At 42.1% G+C, this 20,457-nt stretch overlaps 1 protein-coding gene across 7 annotated transcripts in view; it reads left to right on the forward strand.

The window, feature by feature from the left end:
* CADPS2 (calcium dependent secretion activator 2) overlaps positions 1-20,457 on the forward strand; it is a 400,665-nt gene that overhangs the window by 53,268 nt on the left and 326,940 nt on the right. Inside the window, exon 1 of one of the 7 annotated variants that reach the window (XM_058681316.1) lies at positions 16,266-16,451. The exons of the other annotated variants lie outside the window; for them this stretch is intronic. The gene's annotated coding sequence lies outside the window, so the exon portion shown is untranslated. Of the gene's footprint in view, positions 1-16,265; positions 16,452-20,457 lie in introns of those variants that run through there. 7 annotated transcript variants of the gene reach the window in all.

Here is a 20,457-nt window from a genome sequence, read left to right on the forward strand (position 1 = left end):
GAAGTTTGCATATCCAGTGTGCTAAAGTAAGCCGTCAGTACCGATTGAAAGGCATACTTCTGCTTAAACGAGATACTGGCTTAAGAGTGGTTTGACTTAACAGATTTTTGACTTTCTGATGGTGTGAAGTGATAAGCCTTCAATAGAAATCATATTTCAGGTTTTGAACTTTGCTCCGTTTGCTGGGTTAGCAACATACTGTGTCCAGTGCTTTCCCCTGGATGCCAAGTACTCCTGCTTGGGTGGAAGCCAGCAGTTGGTATACTACAGGGTGCTGGGTGGTGGTTGTACGATGTTCAGTGGACTAGGCATGTAAAAATGCAATGTTTTTACTGGTGATGTTTTCAATTTACAGTGGTTTATTGTGTTACAGCCCCTCTGCATGTCAGAGTATGTTTTTTATTGTGGGGTTTAGGCTTAAAATATAGAAAAGCATCCATGAAGAGCCAGGGGTTATGTGCTGGTATGCCTCGTCTTACTGCCTCATTGAAGTGCAGTTGTGCAGAGAGGTCTGTGTGCTTCCTTTCTCTCACTGCCCCACCCCTTCTGCCCCCCAATTCCTTGGGGGAGGTGGCTTTCCAAGGTTTGAAAAATGATTGCTGGTAGCTTGAGTCTGTATGTTACTTTCATTGTTGGCTTTTTGATCAGCCCTTCAGGGTTCAGAGTTCCTTGGTTATCAGGAGAGTTAGTCGACTCACAAGCAAGGAAGATGGATACCTGGAATGTCAGAGCAAGAGAGACTGGGATTTTTGAAAGTCTTGCCACATATATAGTGAACCAGTGGACAGTGGGGTATTTCAACCTTTGATTCAATTGTTAGAATCAAAACAAACATTCATTTAGACCTAAACTATCTAAAACATGATGAAAGGAGATGATACAAGCAGATGAGAATTCTTACAGCACTTTGGTACATTTAGTCCAGTGCTGTTTTCAATTAGGGATCAGCAGTCAAGAGCAGTGTGCTATAAGAGATGGAAGGGTCTTGGCCCAAGTATAGCTGTTCCTTTATGCCTCACATAAGATTTGTGTGTGTACGTGTATACACACACACTTCAAAACCGATTTTTGCTGTAAAGAGGACAAGTGGAAGATTAATACTAGAGAGATCTTAAGTATAAGGAATTGAAGTTTTAAGTAATCCACCCTAAAGTTACTTGAAAAAGTTTTGATAGCTGTGACTTCAGCATAAAGCTTAATTGCAGAATGTGTTGCCTCAATCAAATGAGTTTTTACCATGAATGGAGTTTGATTTCTCAACCTTTTTTTCTAAATGACTGTTTTGAGGGCATCAGTGTCCTTAGAAACAGGAGTTACCAAACCACAAGCTCACCATCTAGTGGTGAAAGGTTATTTAATTTATGGTTTGTGTCATATTTTCGTGATGATTCTCATAGGAAACACCATAAAAAATAACATTCTGTTACAGAGGTAGCAACACATCATGAGATACCATACTAACGGAACAGTCTCTTGTATGCTCTTAATTCTTAACAGTAACAGTAAGGACAGAATTTGGGGGAGTTTTTTTTTTTTTTTTTCCTACTTTACAAGGAGGAAATGCATCTTCTTGAATTGTAATGATCTCTTATAAAACAAATACTGGCAATATTTTTCACTTAAGACTTTGCATATTTAAAGCCACAGAATAAGGGAATAAGTGGGTTGCTATGAATAGTTCTTGGCTATGTTTCCAGAATACAGCTTGAGTTCATTGGTGTAATTTTTAATGCTTTTTTCTAAGCTTATATAAATTGTAATAAGAAGTTAGGGCATTGGAAGAAGAGACCTATTTTCCTTAAAACAAAATATGGTCATACAGTAACCATAAAACTACATTGAACTTTAAAATATCAGTACTCTGTAATGTTTCAATATGAGACATTAAATAAATTAAAAAGTACTGAATATTGTTTCTATGATGAAAGGTAGTCATTGTGTTAAGTACATGCTTATAGTCTTTTCATAAATTTTATAGCAAAAATAGATTGTGTTCTATCTACATTGTTTTAGACACTTTAGCAAGAGTCTCTTTGTAGCAAGTATATTCATTCTATTTTATTTAGTTATAATTATTTAACCAACCACATAGACTTTTAAATCAGTGAGAAGGTGAAATTATACACATACTCAAGACATTTTAAGATGGCAAACCTATATGCCAAGCGTGATGCCAGGTCCTTGACATGACAGGAGACATAAATATCCAGCTGATGGAAGTACCAAATGATAAACCAGTAAACATAGTTGAAGATTGCAGTCGGAGATGTGTGATATGAGAGATCCGCCCCTGTGTGTGCGTGTCTGACCAGTGCGTGAGGCTGAGCAGACATTGCAAAAGACAGTGGGTAGAGTATTGATGTATATTTATGAGTGTGTGCCTCAGATCACAGGCCCACCAGCTAGTTCCACTGTTTTCTTGATGGGATGATGCTCTCACTTGCAGTTAATCATTCCTATTCTCGCCCCTGCCTCCCCACCTGCTCCTCTCCCCTTTCTCCTGGTTCAGTCTGGTCAGGATTGGGCAGTGAGTCATCACTAGCTTTGTGTCGCCAACAGTTTATTTTCCTTTCCTTTCATAGTTACTACCGTGTATTGCCATAGTTTGTTTCCATATTCATCTCCTAGTAGGTCTCTCAAAGATAAGGTAAATGCACGCTGCCATTTTTTTTTTAACTAACCCAACAGACACCATAGTGGCATGCGGATGCACTGATGTCGATTTCGTGTCTGGAGCCGGGAGAAGGGAGGAAATTGAAACCTAGAGAGCAACCAAATTCTAGGAGACTTGGAATTAGCAAGGAGTGCAGTCTTTGGGAACACCTGCCTCACACTGAATGAAGCAAGCCAGCTATCAAGTACCTGATCACCCTCAAGGGTAGCAGCTTAAACTGGAAAGGCTTCTAAGACAGTACATACTGGTTCAACTAGAGTACATAGGAAGCCCCTTTCAGGTGATCCTCCCAGACCAGATGTTGTGAATATTCTCCTGTGAGCCAGAGAAAGTTGGAGGAGACAGACAGTGAAAATTGATTCCAAGAAAGTAAGTATCAGGGGCCCGATACTGTGGCCTAGTGTCTGAAGTCATCACCATGCACGTGCTGGGATCTCATACGGGCACTAGTTCGTATCCCGTGGCCCCACTTCCCATCCAGCTCCCTGCTTGTGGCCTGGAGAAGCAATTGGGGTTGGACCAAAGCCTTGAACTCTGCACCCATGTGGGAGACCGGAAGAGGTTCCTGGCTCCTGGCTTTGGAGCAGCTCAGCTCAGGTTGTTGAGGCCACTTGGGGAGTGAATCCATGCATAGAAGATCTTCCTCTCTCTCTCTCTCCTCTTCTCTGTATATCTTTCCAATAAAAAATCTTTTTAAAAAAGAATTAATATCTACCTTGTGTGTTTCAGAGCCAGGTCCAAAATTAGTAGAAAAAGTTTTTTTTCAAGGATGTTCTGTTACTCTAAAATGTGGTAGTGGTTGTGTTTAATGTCTGTTTGCTTATGCAGTGGCTCAGTTTGTGCTCTAAGAACAACTAGGGAATTTGTTTGGATTTTCATATTTCATATAGTGACTAACATGGAATGCTGCCCTTCTTCCTGGAAGACCCAAGTCACCTTGGCAGAGAGGAAACTGCCGCAATGGCAGGCCAGGTGCAGAGCTCCAGGCAAGGGGGTTGCGACATGTCCTGCCACATAACTTGCAGCTTTGTGTGTAGTGAAGGGTCTTGGCCCCACACTCGTGTGATGTTGACTCAGTTACACACAGCCCTGCTCTGCCTTGAATCTTCCAAAAAGTTACGTCCTTTAGATTTTATCTAAATTCTACTCTTCTGGAAATCCTGTGATGCTTCTCTTGGCCTTTGATTTATGACAAATCTCATAAGCAGTTCTTTTTAGTGAGTGATCTCCCTTATAATAGGGGAATTAACCTGTTTTCGTTGAATTACCGTCTTTTTCCTTGTGAGCCTTACTTGATTGTAGGGGTGGTAAGACTGATGCCATGCTTTGGGAATCACCTTTTCAAAATGAGTTCAGATTCAAGCAAAACCTTACCCTGCGAAACTATCTCCTGGGGGTCACTGGGCTCCGCGTTGTCACTTTGTTCAGTTGGATTTGAGAGCTTGTCTTCCTCTGGGTTTAAGTTCCACTTGTACCTAGGATTACTCGAAGATTAATTTTAGCAGCAGGAGCTTTTCAATATTTCTCTTCACTACTTTGCTTGAAGAATGAGGAGCACTTTGATTGTTGAATGCTGGCCACTAAAGGAAGAAGCAGTACTCGCCCTTTCGTCTCTAGGAGTTGATGCACACAGTTCGAGTGTCCCCAATGCTCAAAGTGCTGGGTAGCAGGGGCAATGGGAGTGGGTTTTCTTGGTTCTCACGTGGGCTGTAGCAGCCACTTTGGGCAGCAGGAGGATGAGGAGGTAAAGAGAAGGAAGAGCAGTAGGTTTCCCTTACCAGATCACTTGGCCTACAAAGTTGTAGAATACAAACCAGGGCAGCCCAAAATAATCAGGGCTCACAGTTTTTGACAACCCCCTTCTCTCTGTGTGAAAGAAAGGTGCTGCCTATGAGCCCATCTCTTCCAAGGCCAAAGCATTTCAAGGAAGGGTTACTTATAATTGGTTCATTTCCTCCAAAACCCAGTAATTATCAGTGAGGGCTTCCATTTAATTGCACAGCCACTTTATCTTGCTGCTCAAAACACTAAAAAAAGAAAACATCTTGCAAGGGATAGCTGCTAAGGAATGCAAAAGCTCACCCATTTATTGTCAATATTCCATCCTAACCTTGGAATGAAGTCCCTAAACATAGAATACATGACTACAATGAATAAAAACAAAATGATCACAACGGCATGCATAAAAAACCTCAAGCTATGATGTCTGTTGATAATTGGGTACATTCAACAAGTACTTTGGAAGATACCTACTCACAAGCCCAGAGGTCAAGGGTGAAACATTTGTAACTTGCATAAGCCTTCAAATCTTGCATATGAAATCAAAGCTAAAATACTGTTCAGACAGGCAAGAATTATGTATTAGGAAGTATCTCACATGATGAGTAGGCTGATTGCCTGCACGGAGAAATAGTACTAATCATGGACATGACAACGCAGTTTATAGAAAATGAAATACAAGTGGAATTTTGGTAGAAAAATTCATTTTTTTAGGAAACAAACTGCAGTTACAGATGGGGTGCTGCAGGGAAGAAAAATTCATACAGGAATGAATTAATTATTGGAAACTTTCTTTCTGGGAGGGGTGTGGGCAGAAACACAGGCTCTTGTATCAAAGTTTACAGAATCGATCTGAGGATTGAAAGCTGGATAAAAGTGAAGCCAGTTTCTGAGTAAATGAGTTTTTCCTCAAATGGAATTTTTTAGAAAAATCTTTATTGGAAAGTCCTATGCACAGAGGAGGAGAGACAGATCTTCCATCCACTGATTCACTCCCCAAGTGGCCTCAATAGCTGGAGCTGAGCCAATCCGAAGCCAGGAGCCAGGATCTTCCTCCAGGTCTCCCATGCAAGTGCAGGGTCCCAAGGCATTGGGCTGTTCTTGTTAGCTTTCCCAGGCCACAAGGAGGGAGCTGGATGGGAAGCGGGGCCCATATGGGGGCCTGGTGTGTGAAAGGCAAGGACTTTAGCCTCTAGGTTAATGCCTCGGGTCCTCAAATTGAATTTTACTGTGCCTAAAATCAAAGATAATGCTCCTCCCAGTCATTTAACTGTTGAAAATAGACTAGAAACTGAATACACCGGACCTATGAGATTTAGTTTGATCTTTACATGCACAGATATTTAAGTCTTATGAATAAAACATTTAGCTTAATCCATATGAAATTGTTTTTTATTCAGGCACCTAAATCGAGTACTAATGTCCTTAGTCATTCTTCAAATTATAGCTCATGAACACTATCCAGGTCTGAAATTTGTTTCAAGATAGCTCTTAAAGACATCGCAGTGCATGACTAGTTCTGCCTAATCGATCTACTGCTTCAAAATGCACAGGCATAAAAGCCAAGCTGGCTGTAGAGCCAGGCTCTCCCAAGTGCCAAGCTTTATAACATTTCCTACCCACTGAATCATGACATCATTGAGCTTAATACCATTCATATGAGCAGGTAGATAGGCAAAGATAATGGTATACACAAAGGTTATAGGTGCAACTTATTTTTAATGTAGAGCTTAATATGTTGGATATTTCATTGCATATGAACATGCACATCGATTCTTCAAACTGATTGTCCTTTGTTAAACACTGGACACAGTGCTGACCAGAACACAGTAAGGTAGAGAGGACCGTGCCAGTGGGGTGTGAGTGCCAGAGAGCAACCTGTAAAGTGATTCAGATACTTGTATTTTATTTTGATGCCACAATGTTACAAAAGAAATTAATATACCTCTTAGGTATTAAGTAATGCTATCTATTTTCTGACAAGATAGCAGAGGGTGGGTTAAGACACTAGGGAAATCAAAGAGGGAGTTCTTTTTTCAGATGCATGACACACACACATTCTTAAACATTGTGTCTGGTTCTTCAAAACATTTTAATCTTTCTTGGTCATTTTCTTTTGTTTCACTGTGAAATCTTGAGCTTGGTTTTTTTTTAATTTTTTATTATTTTGCATTATGTGACAGTTTCATAGGCTCTGGGAATTCCCCCACCCCTCCCCACACCCCTCCCCCCTGGTGGATTCCTCCACCTTGATGCAGTATTACAGTTCAAATTCAATCAAGATTTTTTCCTTGCAAACGTATACCAAGCATAGAGTCCAGCTACTTATTGTCCAGATGGGTTGAACAGTTTCTTGGGGAGACCACTTCTGGTCCGAAGTTAGAGCTGGTAGAATATCATCCCAGTCAATTAAGAGTCCCAATATAACATCAACAGCAATTTGCAACATTATGGAATTGACATGGTTTTGAGTAACCAGTATGTTAAAAAAAAAAAAAAAAGCAAGTTCTTAACCACAACCTATGATTAGCTCATTGACATTTCAATTTTAGTTTATATACAGGACCGGCTGCTATATACCTTAAAATGGCTATAAGGTACCATTCAGCTGTCTCGTGTCTATTTCATTTTAGTATTCAGCCATTTGTTGTGTTGGAGTATAATTTTGCTGATCTTGGCAGATTTTAGGATAATCTAGACTGGCTTGTAACTCTAACAAGACATTTGTCGACAATTAAGGTGCAGAACATTTTTGGGGGGGGGGCTGTGCAGGAAAATCCTCAACACCATGGTGAGGAGTGACTAATCTTTGTGTCCCACCCAGTGAGGCATGAGCCAATCCACGCCAGCTCTTTCCTGTCAGATTCCAAGCTCTACTTTTTGTTGTTTGTCTATTTATTTTAGGTTTTTTTAGTTTGTATGATTGTTTGTTTGCTAGAGGGGTTTTTGGACCGATCCCGATGGTCATTGCAAGGGAGGGTGGGGGTCCAGAGGTGGAGCCAGGCTCGAACCAGAGAAAGCTCTCCTCCCTGGTCACGAAGGACGTTTATTGTTCTTCTGTTTCTGTGGACCGCTCAGGGCTTCTGGTTGTCTTTCCGATGACGTTGGTTTCTGCACAGTAGTGTTTGGACTTCTTCCATTCCCTGCGGAAGCTCCGGTTGGGGGTGGGTGACCTCAGAGTACTCGGCCCCCAAGGGCATCCAATTCCCTGTGGCCTCCTTGGCAGTTGGGATATAGTCCTTGTTGCTTGTATTAATAGTTTGTGGTGAAGGTCTGGGAGTCTTCATGGTTGGGAGCCAAGCTTCCTCCTTACCACCTGTTGAGCTTGTTTTTAAACTGAGCAAGGGTGAGAGTCCAGCACCGTGTGAAACAGGTCAGCGGTTGACAGCATCTGTTGTCAGGAGACTATACATGATGCCCATAACAAATGCATTATGATTAAATGACTATCCAGATAATTTCTTAATATTTTTTTCTTAGTAATTTTAAGCATAGTGGTGGTACAGGTTGAAAGAAAGTTTGCTTAACAGGCTAGAAGTTTTTCAGTTTCTCAGTAAGTTTTAAAATTAAATTGTAAACCACAATATAAAATGTTGAATCAAATGGCCGGACATTTATTATATCGTATTACTAGTCAATGTAGTTGCATGCATTTCATTATTTCCAAAATTGATAAAATACATCTTACATTAATGTTTGATGTCTTAAGGAAACTAAACCAAATGGGATATCCAGTTTATTAATAACCATGTATACTTCTCATTGAATACTAAGAAGTAAGGAGCTTGAACATAAGACATACTCAGTGTCTTGCCCAACACTGCAAAACCCTATAGCAAATGTATCATAGTGCACACCATTTGGTGGACAGAAAGATCCCTGTAACTCCTAGTAGTATTCTACATCTGAGAGAAGCTAGTCCAGAGACATGCCATTTTAAATTCCCTGCTGCACTTTACATCTTGTGTAGCCCTACGAAGTCAGATATTGAAGTTCTAGTTCTACAGTATTGGCAGATGGGGTCTTTGGGAAGGGGTTAGTTCATGAAGACAAAGGTCTCAGGAATGGAGTTTGTGACTTTTTAAAAGGAGCCTTGGAGAGAGTTCTCACACCTCACTGACCTCTCCCATCTTACCAGTGAAGCTAGTTTACTTCTCACATGAACAGAAATGTGTTTAGATGTTGACAGTGAAGATTGGAATCATTGAAGTACGTGATCCTTTCTAAGAATTGTGTGAGAAACTCTATGATTTTTTTTCCTCCAAGAATTTTATTAAATCAGAATGACGGCCATTGACCTCAGGGGTGCCTCATATTGGTTGGGGCTTTGGAAAAGGCGAATTGCGTCCTGGAGGAGTTCTTTTTTAAATAGCCATCCTTGCTGAGAGAACAGTGTTGGGAGTCCAAAATAGCTTCAGTGAGTGAAATCCTAAACAAGTCTGGTTTTCAAAGATCCAGAGAGTCCTAACAGTAGCGGAAATGACTCTTTCCCTCCTTACCATACACACTCCAAACCCAAGCTGAGTGGTCGGGGATGTCTGCATCTTAGGACCCGAGACACCAGGACACCCTGGGAACAAAAAGTCTTTTGCAGTCTCTGCAAGGGACTGACGACCTCTTTGCTTCACACAACTTAGAGAGTAAGGTCCTCTAGGGTTCTTATGTTCCTGTTTGATATTTTCCAGCAACATGAAATGTTCTATAAAAATAATGCCTGGGTATCTACTTCAGAGATTGCTGTTCAATGGTCCAGGGATTTCCCCAAGTTTGAAACCACATAAGCAAAATAACTCCCGTGTGAATCTAATTCAAGAATCAGCCACAAACTTGAACAAATTAAAGAAGACAATCTGAGACCTGTAGGCATGGAGAAGGAAATCACACTAAGAACCAGTGTGAAGAAAGGTAGCAAGGTTGGAGAAAATGTCATTTGTTTGAAAAAAGGAAAAATAAAAGCTCTTAGAGATTCCACTGTTGCACCTAAAAGAGTAGTAGTTTTGGTGGTAGTTGAATAATATCACTCATGAGTGAGAAGGAGGATGGTTACTACTGAGACTTGATATATACTGCCAAGTCCAAAATATAGCCAGATTACAAAACAGGTAGAAACAGAATTGAAAGATAGGATTATTAGGAGGAAAATAAGAACTCAGAATGAAATGGAAATATTTGGAGTCCAATAAGGTAACAGGCACAAACCAGAAAAGGTGATAATTTATATGACAAACAATACTTCTTTATTTATATAAAGTGGGCCAAGTTCATGTGTTTCACAGTACAAACTTAAGAGCACAGTGATATTTCCCTTCCTAGCTTCTCTCCTGCTCACTGCCCCCTCTGTTCTTCCTCCTTATAATTTTTCAAGTGTTTTAAATAGCATACTTTTAGTTCACTTTACAATCACAAAAGTAGCACTCCATTAACTAGAAAATAATAACAATAAAATTCTATTTCTCAGGGGTGTAGACAAAAGTTGTATGCAATAATCACACCCCAGGATGTCAATTTAACTCATAGGTTACTTTTTTTTTTTTACTGTATGTTAGTTATTACAGATCAGAGAAAACTGGTTTATTTCATTAAGCATAATGGCTTCCAGTTGTATTCAGTTTTGAAAGACAGGATTTCATTCTTACGGCTGAGCAGTATCCCATAGTGTATATATATATATCACATCTTCATGGTAGATACCTTGGTTGATTTCTTTTGTTAACTATTGTGAGTTGAGCTGCTATGAACACAGGACTACAGATAACTCTCGTATGCCAATAGCTTCTACTTCTGAGCTAAAGAAATATCTGAACTGCAAATTGGAATCGTTTAGTAAGTTGTCGAATCTGCAGATCAGAAAAAGACTGTTTAGACATATTTTGGGGGAATTTGTAAGTTCATGAATGCCATAAAAAATGAAACTAGGAAATTGGGGGTATGGATGAGTGGAGCTAACCTCACTTCGGTGTTCTCATATGCAAGCTGGGAAGAAAGGAGATAGGTGCATCCACACATGACTGAAAAGGAAATGGATTACACGCAGATACGCAAGTTCTACTTCTGGTTGAAGTCATTCACATGCCTAGGTAAGAAAGTTTTTGGAGATGTGTCAGGAGAGTGTCATCTACCTATGTCATCTAAGGATATATACTAGCTGAAGTGTCAGTGATCAGAACAGACACTTCTGGGTGTGAAAATATGAAAAGGAAGTGCTTATGGTAAAATACACAAGAGTGTACAGTTACTTAGAAATTAAACCTAGTGGAGACAGTGATTTGTACTGTAAAAGCAAAATAAGGAGGTTAAATTTTCTCAAAAGATCTAAAAGTGAGCTATGTCATACATATATACAGTCTAAAATGTGAGTGATTGATACAGAAGCAAAAATACTCTACATTTACTTTTTTTTTTTTTTTCATTTTATTTTAAAGGGAAGAGAGGGAGAGAGCAAGAGAGCCAGAATGAGCTTACTCTGCTGGCTTGCTCTCTGAACATCTTTTTACAAAAGCCAGGCCTGGGCAAACCCAGAACGTGTCCTGATCCTCAGGTGCTTATTTAGCAGGCTGCTGAATCAGAAACAGAGGAACCTGGACTTGAACCATCCTCTAAGATATGGATATGGATGTCCCAGGTGGAACAGCAGTCTTAAACCATCTTAGGATGGGAATCTGCTTGTTCCTGGCATCCTCTATTAGTGTGTAAGTTGGCAGGTGGATTCTGGCCCCTGACTTTGGCTGTTGTGGCCATTTGAACAGTGAACCAGCAGATAGAAGATCATTGCTTCTCTTCCTTTCGGTCTTTGCAATAAACAAATAAATCTTTTATTCTTTAGGTTGTATGCAACTTATACAGCCTGCACTACTACCAAAAATTGTTTTGTATGTGGATTTGTGATATCCTAATCAGTGCTTGCCAATGAGAAGTAAATTAGAAGTGGAAATAAGCTTAAATCCGCTCTGAAAAAATTATAAAAAGTGTTTGCTGATAGTATTTCAGAAAGGATTCCAACTGTGCTGTTAGTTTGTATTTCTTATAAGACTTTAAATAGCACAGTAGTTAAATAATCAAATATTGTAACAATCATGACTCCTTATGAAGGACTATACTATTGTAATAGTCTGGGGAAAATCAGTTGGAGGGTGGAAATTGGCGGGTGGAAGTCCCATATGCTATGGAATTGTATCATAAAATTCAAAGTAAAAAAAATGTAGAATTAGAATTTGATAGGGTTGTCAGATATGAGGTTATTTTATAAAGACATAAATATAATTTTCTTCACGCTGACAGTATCTAGAAGCAAAATGAAAGTGACAATAGTAGTAAAATTCTAAACTAAATCCAAAAAGAAACTATATGAACAAAATTAAACCTAAAACTTTGCTAACATGAAGTCAGCTCTGAATAAATGGATTGACATTTCTTGTCCTCAGATGAAAGATTCAGTAGCATATAAATGTCATGTTACCCAAAATGAATATGCAGATTTGAAGCCTTTCATCTTAGACTCCAACTTTGTTATTCTTGAAATTGATTGAAATAATCGTAAAGTTTATGTGGAAGTATAAGTGTCTGCAAATAAAAAAATATACCAAGGAGGAAAGTACCTACTTAAAGCAGACTATTTAACTAAAGCATTGTAAATTCGTTACAACCATTATAATATTTAGAATAACTGAACTGATGAGTTCAATATAATTTAAAATCAGTTTGTATATTTTTGATATAACAGTTTAAAATGCTGAACATAATTATTCAGAAAAATAATGAAAATAAATTTCTCGTTGCATTTCTGACATTGTTGAAATGGACGTGAATTCTCATTTTCTATATTAAAATAAAATAAAATGTAAATATGATCTAAATGTAAGGGACTAATGTTGTGGCACAGTGTGTTAAGTGTTGAAAACATCACATGTGAGTGCTACTTTGAGTCCCCACCATTCAACTAGTATTTCTTTTTTTAATTTATTTTTATTTGAAAGGCAGACTTACAAAAATGAGACATCTTTTATCTGCTGGTTCACTCCTCAAATGACTACACTGGCTGGAGCACATGTTCAAACGCTGATCCAGCCCCCTGCTAGCAGACCAAGGAAAGCAGACGATGGTCCAAAAGTCTGGGTCCGTGTCAGCTATGTAAGAGACCTGGGTGGCGTTCAGGTCTCCTGACTTGGGCCTAGCCTGTCCCTGGCTGTTGCCGCCACCTGGGCAATGAACTAATGGATGGATGTAAAAGCTCCCTTTCTGTCTCTTTATCTGCCTTTCAAATAGATAATTTAATTTAAAAATTTTCAAAAGGCTGCAAAAGCCTAGAGATCAGTTCAACTCAGTCTTAGAGGATGAAAATTTAAAGTTGTTTGGCCTCATTTGTTCTGTCTCTGATGAGGACCTCTTAGTGGTTGGCACCATGGCCTGGGTATGTTTGACAGCAGTCACATGGTGAGACAGCCAGAAAGCCAAGCATCAGGCTTGCTCTTCCATTGTTGAGTTTTGGCGTGACTAAGCAGGGCTCCATGAGAGCACTATGATTGCTTCCCAGGGTCCTGCCCCCTGCAAGCCAGCCACCTTCCATGAGACCCATTGTAAAATGTTAAATGTTGACACCATCAAGGTGTCAGGGCCAAATTTCTACCACAGGAACCTTGGGAGAACAAGCCACATCCAAGCTGTGGCACACAGAAACTTTGAAAGGGAGAAAAAATTTGACTTCGTAAAATAAAATGATTTAAATGGTAGTAGTGAGAACATGAGTAAAGCCAGTAGACAAAATAATGCCTTCCTTGTAAACTGGATACAGATGACAAGGTATTTTTGTGACAATTCTGTGTAAAGCTTCTCAATAATAGACCAGAAAGAGACAAGGTAAATAAAGAATGGATTTTTAAAAAATCATTTAGAGATCAGATCGAAGTGACCAAGAGATGAGCAAATAGCTGCAGATTGAAGTTGCAGAAATTGTTTATCAATTTTAAAGTGATCAGAACACCACCTAGCATGGCTGTGGCAATAGAGGTTTTTACATACATACTGTTTCTCAAAATGTCTGCCAAAATATATTACAAGTATATCTACTTTTTGAGTTTTATACCTATGACTTAATTCCATGGAGTTAAACTAGCTTTAATTACATAACATTATTTGGTTCATGTTTTTGATTGCAGCATAAAATTAAAATCAAAACCGATGTAAATGCTACAAGTTGTGGTGCTGTCATACTGTGCATTAATGTGGAACCTTTAAAGACTCAGAGTTAAGTCACATTGCAGGAGGGCAGGTGCTGGACAGGGAATGCTCCAGTCTGCTGATTTGCTGGTCCAATCCTTGCAGCAGGGAGGTTTGTCCAGGAGAAAGCAGGGAGGCAGAAATTAACCCCGGTCTCCCACATGTTTGGCAGGGACCTCACTGCATCCCTGGATCTGCATTCCCAGGAAGCTGGAACAAGGAGCTGGAGCTGGGATGCATCAGTTCTTTGGGGGTGGAGGCATCCCAAGCAGTGTCTTCAATAACTGCTCCCCGCCCCCAGCAAATACAGAAAGTACAAAAAACATGTGAGGCTTAAAAAACACAAATTAGGCTGTGTACAACCTGGAAGGATGTCACCAAATAGTTTGAAACATGAGAATTTTTTTTTAAAGATATTGGAAGGTCAGATATAGAGAGGAGAAGGGACAGAGAAAGATCTTCTTTTTGCTGATTCACTCCTTAAGTGGCCAGGAGCTTCCTCCAGGTCTCCCATGGAGGTGCAGGGTCCCAAGGCTTTGGGCAGTCCTCGACTGCTTTTCCAGGCCACAAGCACAGAGCTGGATGGGAAGCATCCCCATTTGGGATCACAGTGTATGCAAAACGAGGACTTCAGCTGCTAGGCTACCACACCGGGGTCTGAAGGCACTTTTATACTCATTTTGTTTGGAGAAAAATCATATAAAATGCCAGTATTGGTAATGAAGCATCGCTTCTCTCTGGAGCAAAAGTTTGATTATATATTCTAGTAGTCTTTCCTACTACTCCCCATCCTTTAATTGGCATTTCTTGAATTGCAGGGGTGTTTTCAGCTGACGACAAAACACCTTTTCTTGCTTTGGTTTTTTTTTTTTTTTCTTCTTTCCTTCCTTCCTTCTATTCTCTTTTGTTTCTTTTTTCTTTCTGTTTTTCTTTTAATTTTCATTTCTTTTTTGTTTTATTTTCCATCCTTTCCTTTCCTTTCTTTTTTCTTATTCTCTTGGCTAGAATTGACTCTCTATGCCTGGTTATATACTTCTGAATGGGAGACTCCACAGGAAGCTGACCAAGGGTTGAGCTGGGAGCCACTAAGAAGTCTCCTCAGGGTGTTGGCGTTGTGCTGCAGTGGGTTAAGAGATGCTGCACGTGATGCCAATATCATGTGTCCGTGTCTCTGAGTCCTGACTCTGCCTCTAATTCAGTCTCCTGTTAATGTTCCTAGGAAGGCAGCAGAATATGGGCCAACTGTTTGGGGCATACCAACCACATGAGAGTACCAGATGACGTTCCTAGCTCCCAGACCTGGCCGCTGCAGCCACCTGTGTTGTAAACTGGTAGACAGAAAATCTTTCTTTCCTTCTTTCTGTTGTTCTTTTGAGTGACTAACTTAATACATTGTTATAAATAGTAATTTTGCTCAACACATAGCTTGACCTAGGCACTAAGGTTGGAACCTAAATAGAAAAGGGAAGACAGAAAGGTTTTGAAGGGCAGTGTCTGATTTCAGTCCATTTCAAACTGACAGAAGAATTCGCAAGGGAGGAAGGGAGAAAATGACAAGATCACATGCTAGGAATCATGAATTGTGCTTATAGAATGATACTTTAAAATATTCCAAGAGAAACATAATTTGATTTAGACTCCTTGTATGCAATGTGACATGCCATCCTTTTCTGCTTTTATCTCTAATTTTGTATATTACTTACTGACAATACCAGCCTGTAGGTTCACCAAGCAATGTCTCTTATCTGGTAACACCTCAAAAGCAGCTTCTAGGATGATCCTACTGTGCTGCAGTTGAGACTGTGAATGTCCTGAGAAGCAGGGCAACTGATTAGGGTTCAAATGTGTGTTTGTCCTGTGGCAGCAACCAGGAATCCCAGAGGCTGTGTGATGTGGGCATTGGGCATTTGTGTCATTGTGTAGAAATACAGACAGGATGGGTTAGACTATTGAATAGGCACTAATCCCAAGGGTGCTTTGGGGACTTCTTGTGAGAGGAGAGTGGGTGGCATAGGGATTACCAATTGTGCTCTCACCAGCTTTCTAATTGGTCACAAGAGTTCCTGTAACCCCGGTAACTGGGCAGGGACATTCTGAAGAGAGAGGCTCTTTTGGCAAGAGACTCTTGACCAAGCAAGATGTTCTCATGCTGTGTTCCTGCATCCTGTGCCCTTGGCTCTAGGAAGCCACAGGATGAGGGTTTTTGGCAACAATTTCGATGTTGCATCTCACTTTGCCCCTGCTCTCTCCAGCCAGGTGGCAGGGGCACCCAAAGGTAACTCAGGACCACTTAGGACAGGCCTGTCAAGGCCAGGCCTTCACTGTGAAGGCTCTGATATTTTGTGGACTACCCTGAAATTCTCTTCGTGTGGAGTGGGGGAAATGGGCAAGTGAGGAAAGGGCCCCTAATGGGCACAAGATGGGTGGGGTTGTGGGGTAATAATCTGGTAGTCCTGTCCTGTTGTTGCCTCAGGATGTGATGGGCAGGATGAGAAGGAATCACATCTGAGACATTATTCCACATCCCTCATGTTTCATGCCTTTTCTGGACAATTTCTGGTGTCAAGACCCTTGGAGTAAGGGGAGAAGGCTACATGGGACAGAAACACAGGGAAGGGGTCCAGTCAGGGCCCTGATGTTTGCTGTGCACCTCTACTGAACACTGTCTTTCCAGAAATCCCAGCAGGGAAAAGCCCAGAAGCTGCTGAATAAAGTGCTGTACTCCATCTCCCTCGAGGAGAGAAAGGAGCGCCAGGCAGCCAACTGGGGCCATTGCTGGCCATTGGTGAGTGTGGGTGCAGAGAAGGTTCCATGTCCTGGGCCCTAGGCCTCTGCAGCTACAAACAGGGCCCCAGTGTGCTCAAACTCTTGGTTCTCAGGACTTTCTAGATGGTGGTGGGGTGTGCAGAGTGCTGCTCCCAGAATAATCTGGGGCTTTTGTAGAGTTACATATCATCATGAGCCCCCAAGTGAATGTTTTTCCATGAAGGACATCAAGTCTCTACCTCTGTGTCTATGTACAGGAACACCATCCTAAGACTCCTCCACATCGAAGTCTGGGGTCTCACTGGGCAGAGCAGAAGGAAGGCAATCACATGGCAACACAACCTTTCACTGTTGTTGGACCTTGACCAGAATCTTGACTGAGATATATGGTCAAAGTCCTTGGTATCCAAATACACTGATCTCTGCTACTCCAGCATGAGCCTGTCAGCTCATCTCTGAATTGGGAGCTGTTCTCAGGATTCTGGATTAAGCCTCCTCATGAGGGCATTTCATTAACTCACTTGGATGACCTGAAGTTGCTGCTGTTTTTGAGTTTTCCTTTTGAGTGCTGAGAACCACTTTGCTGCCTGTGACTTAGGACAAGAGTTGCTGAGGGCACTGCTCCTGATCTCAACTCTAGCTCCAACCCGCCTGACAGCTCATGATGCTCCCACTATGTCCCTCCTTTCTCCCACCCTAGGCTAAAAAACCATCTAATAAGATTGTGATTAAAATGGATATTGGGTGGAGGGCCTAGGTGGTCATACTGCAGAAGCTGGTAGACCACCTGGTGCCTGCGTACGCGATCTTTGATCCCGTGTATGTGCCCAACTTCCTGAGAACCTTCAGAGCCTTCGCCACGCCCCACCAGGTCCTGGGGCTTCTGTTTGGAAGGTGAGCCTCCCATGTCTCCAGGCTGTGCTGTCATTTAGCCACCTCTAGCTGAGTCTTGGCAATATCACTCTACCTGTTTAAGCCTCAGTTGGAACCTCTGAACATTGGAGTGTTAAAAAGACAAAAACCAAAGGGTTCTATAGGGACTGAATAGGATCCTCCATGGAGAGTGGTCACCCTGTTCTGGGCCCACAGGATGGGCTCTGGCAGGGGCTACTGTTCTCGTTATTTTCTTCAAGTAGAAGCTCTTGCCTTAGCCCTTTCTAAGTCTGAATGGGCTAAATGGTTCAATGCCACTTTTTAAAATTTATTGATTTAAGGAAGGGATGGGAGTGAAATATCTTTCAACTGCTGGTTCACAGATCCACTGCCCTGAACAGAAAGATCTAGAAGAGACTGCAACCAGCAGGCTAGAACTCGTTACAGATCTCCCACATAGTTGATGGGAGTCCAATGCTGAGCCATTCCTTACTTCCTCAAAGGATGCATACTTACAGGATGTTGGATTGAACTTGGATCCAGAACTGTAGACTTATGTTTTAGATATGGGAATGTGGGCCTTCCAAGTGGTGACTTAGCTACTGCACCAAAGACCTGTTGTAGAGGAAAGTGCAGATTCTATCCTCGAGATCTTTGGTTGATTCAAACTAGGAATATTTGGGGAGGGCAGAGACCCTGCACCCCCTTGGGTGCCTTGGAACAAGCTGACTGGGGCTAGCACCTTCCATGTTGTCCGTGAATTGCATGGCCTTCTACATACTGGTTTAATCCAAAACACAAAGCAGGCAGCACTGGCTGCTGGGTTTCCCTTCTTGCCAAGACTTAGACAGGCATACTAGGCAGGTGATACCCACAGTAGGGCAGACATGATATCCTCTTGGCCTCTAGGTTTCCACGGTTCATTCCTGCCTTTGCTGGTGAATTCCAGGACAAAGTGAAACAGTGAGTGAAGTTTGGTTTAGGTGGAGGGATCCGCTTTTCTACTAAATTGGGCAGGGAATGTAGTGTCTGAGGGTTGGATGGAGGTGAAAGAATCCCTGACTCTGAACATCTTGTGATGCTATGTAACTGAGGTCTGGACAAACTCCTGCAGGAGGAAGGCTGTTACCAGCAGTAAGTCTGTTCCTACGATTGGGGGCACGAGCACTAGGGGAGGGTAGAGGCAGCTGGAGGACAGATGAAGCCCTGAGAGATGCCAACAGCACCATCTCTCACCCAAGCCCATGGATGCCTGAAGCCCTTCCTAGAACCCTCAATAGGAGTGGACACATCCTGCTCATAGCTGCAGCTGAAGTCCCATGCTGAGGCTGGGTTGGTGCTAAGAGACTGCAGTGAGTGCCTAGGGGTCAGCAGACCATTTCCTGGCTATCGGGCTGACGTGAAGTTTACAAAGATCCCAAGAAGCCTAGGAAAGATGGAGTCCCATGTTCCCTCCTTTTACTTATGTAGTATCTACTGAATGCCAAGAAATGCAGTAAACAGACAACATCTCCTTCGGTCCCCACGGAGCTGGCATTCTGGGAAGATAGGATACGCAGAAACACACTGAGCATGTTTTCCCCCAGAAGGAGAAAGTGCTGACAACCCTGACTGAGGGCTTCCTCTCACGAAGCTACTCTGTCAGAACCCCTTCAGTGAGCAGGTCTTCCTCCTAAGGAGGCAAATTGTGAGTAGTAAGATCAGAGCTGTGGTCGGGCAGTGGCTGGAGACCCTGGAGCCCAGCCTGCATCCCAAGGGAAAGATGCAAAATGAAAGGCTCAGGCTTGTGACTGTGCCACCCCCCTTCCCTCCAGTGCTGTTGCCTCAATCCTGGGCACCTGGCTGGAGGAATACCCCAAAGATTTCATTCAGCCTGGAAACCATTCAAATCTGAAGTTACTGGCAGACTACGTACAGTGCAACCTGTGTGGGTTCGAATTGGAGCAGCGTGGCCACATTCTCATGATGCAGTTGCAGCTTTCAGAGCCCAGTGAGGCAGAATTAGAGGGTGAGGACTGGGATTGGTGCTCAGGAGTGCAAGGGGAGTTTGAGTCGGGGTCACACAGAGGAAAGCTTCCAGAACCTGGAGCAAGTCCAAGAGCAGTAATGGATTCAGCTGACTCAAGCAGAAGCCGACCTTCTTGAAAGACATTCAGAAGTGGGATTTGAGTCAAAGATTCTGCAAGTCAGAGAAGGTTTTGTCTCCAGAAGGCACAGGCAAATTCGGTCACATTGTTGATGTTCCCCTCCTGTGATTCCAGGGCCAAGTCAAAAGTTTGTGCCGCCTCCACCACCAGCTGCAGCTTCAGACCTGGAACAGGCGTACCCAGCAGTTCCCACTCTGGCCCAAGCCCTGCTGTGCCAGGAAGCTGCAGCCACAGCCCTAGAACCTGGTGCAGGTGCAGATCAGGAATCAAGTGCAGTCCCCGGTGCCCTGGAAAGTCCTGGGTGGGAAAGTCTCGATGCCACAGGCCAGGAGCTGGAGCTTTTCGAAGCTCCACAGCTGGCCCCAGTCCTGGGGCAGGAGCCCACACCCCACTCCATTACTATGGAATTTGCTGTAATGCTGATTTTTCTCTACCTCCATGTTAGAAATTACTGCCGTATATCTTATAAAATTCACCTTATTTAAATAAAATTTGATGTTTTAATCTTACAAGATACTCAGTTGTAAAATATTAATGCTGTGTGTACATCACCACTGTCACTCTGGGGCATTTATGAACCTTGTACCCATCAGATTGTCATCTCCAACCCTCCCAGCCAAGTCCCTGGCAAACGTTTAGCTCTGTCTTCACTCGTTTAGTTTTAGTGAATGTCACATATGCGATACTAACAGAGTAGATGTACCACAGTTGCTTTATCCTATTCTCTTTCAGAGGGCATTTTGGTTGTTTCCATTGCTTTGATATTGTGGTTTGTACTGCTATGAATATAGGGATGCAGGTCATTTTCTCCTGTAGGTATCACTTCCTTTGGATATGTCCAGGAGTTGGATTGCTGGATCATGTAGTAGATCCATTTTCAATTGTCTGCACAGTCTTCATACTGACTTCCGCAGCAGCAGTACTAGCGTACAATCGCACCAGCAGTGGAGTAGGGAGCCTTTTTTACCCACATGGTTGCCAGCAGGTATTATTAGATTTCTGTAT

This window comes from Ochotona princeps, chromosome 25 (assembly GCF_030435755.1).
Source record: "Ochotona princeps isolate mOchPri1 chromosome 25, mOchPri1.hap1, whole genome shotgun sequence".
NCBI classification, from domain to species: Eukaryota; Metazoa; Chordata; class Mammalia; order Lagomorpha; family Ochotonidae; genus Ochotona; species Ochotona princeps.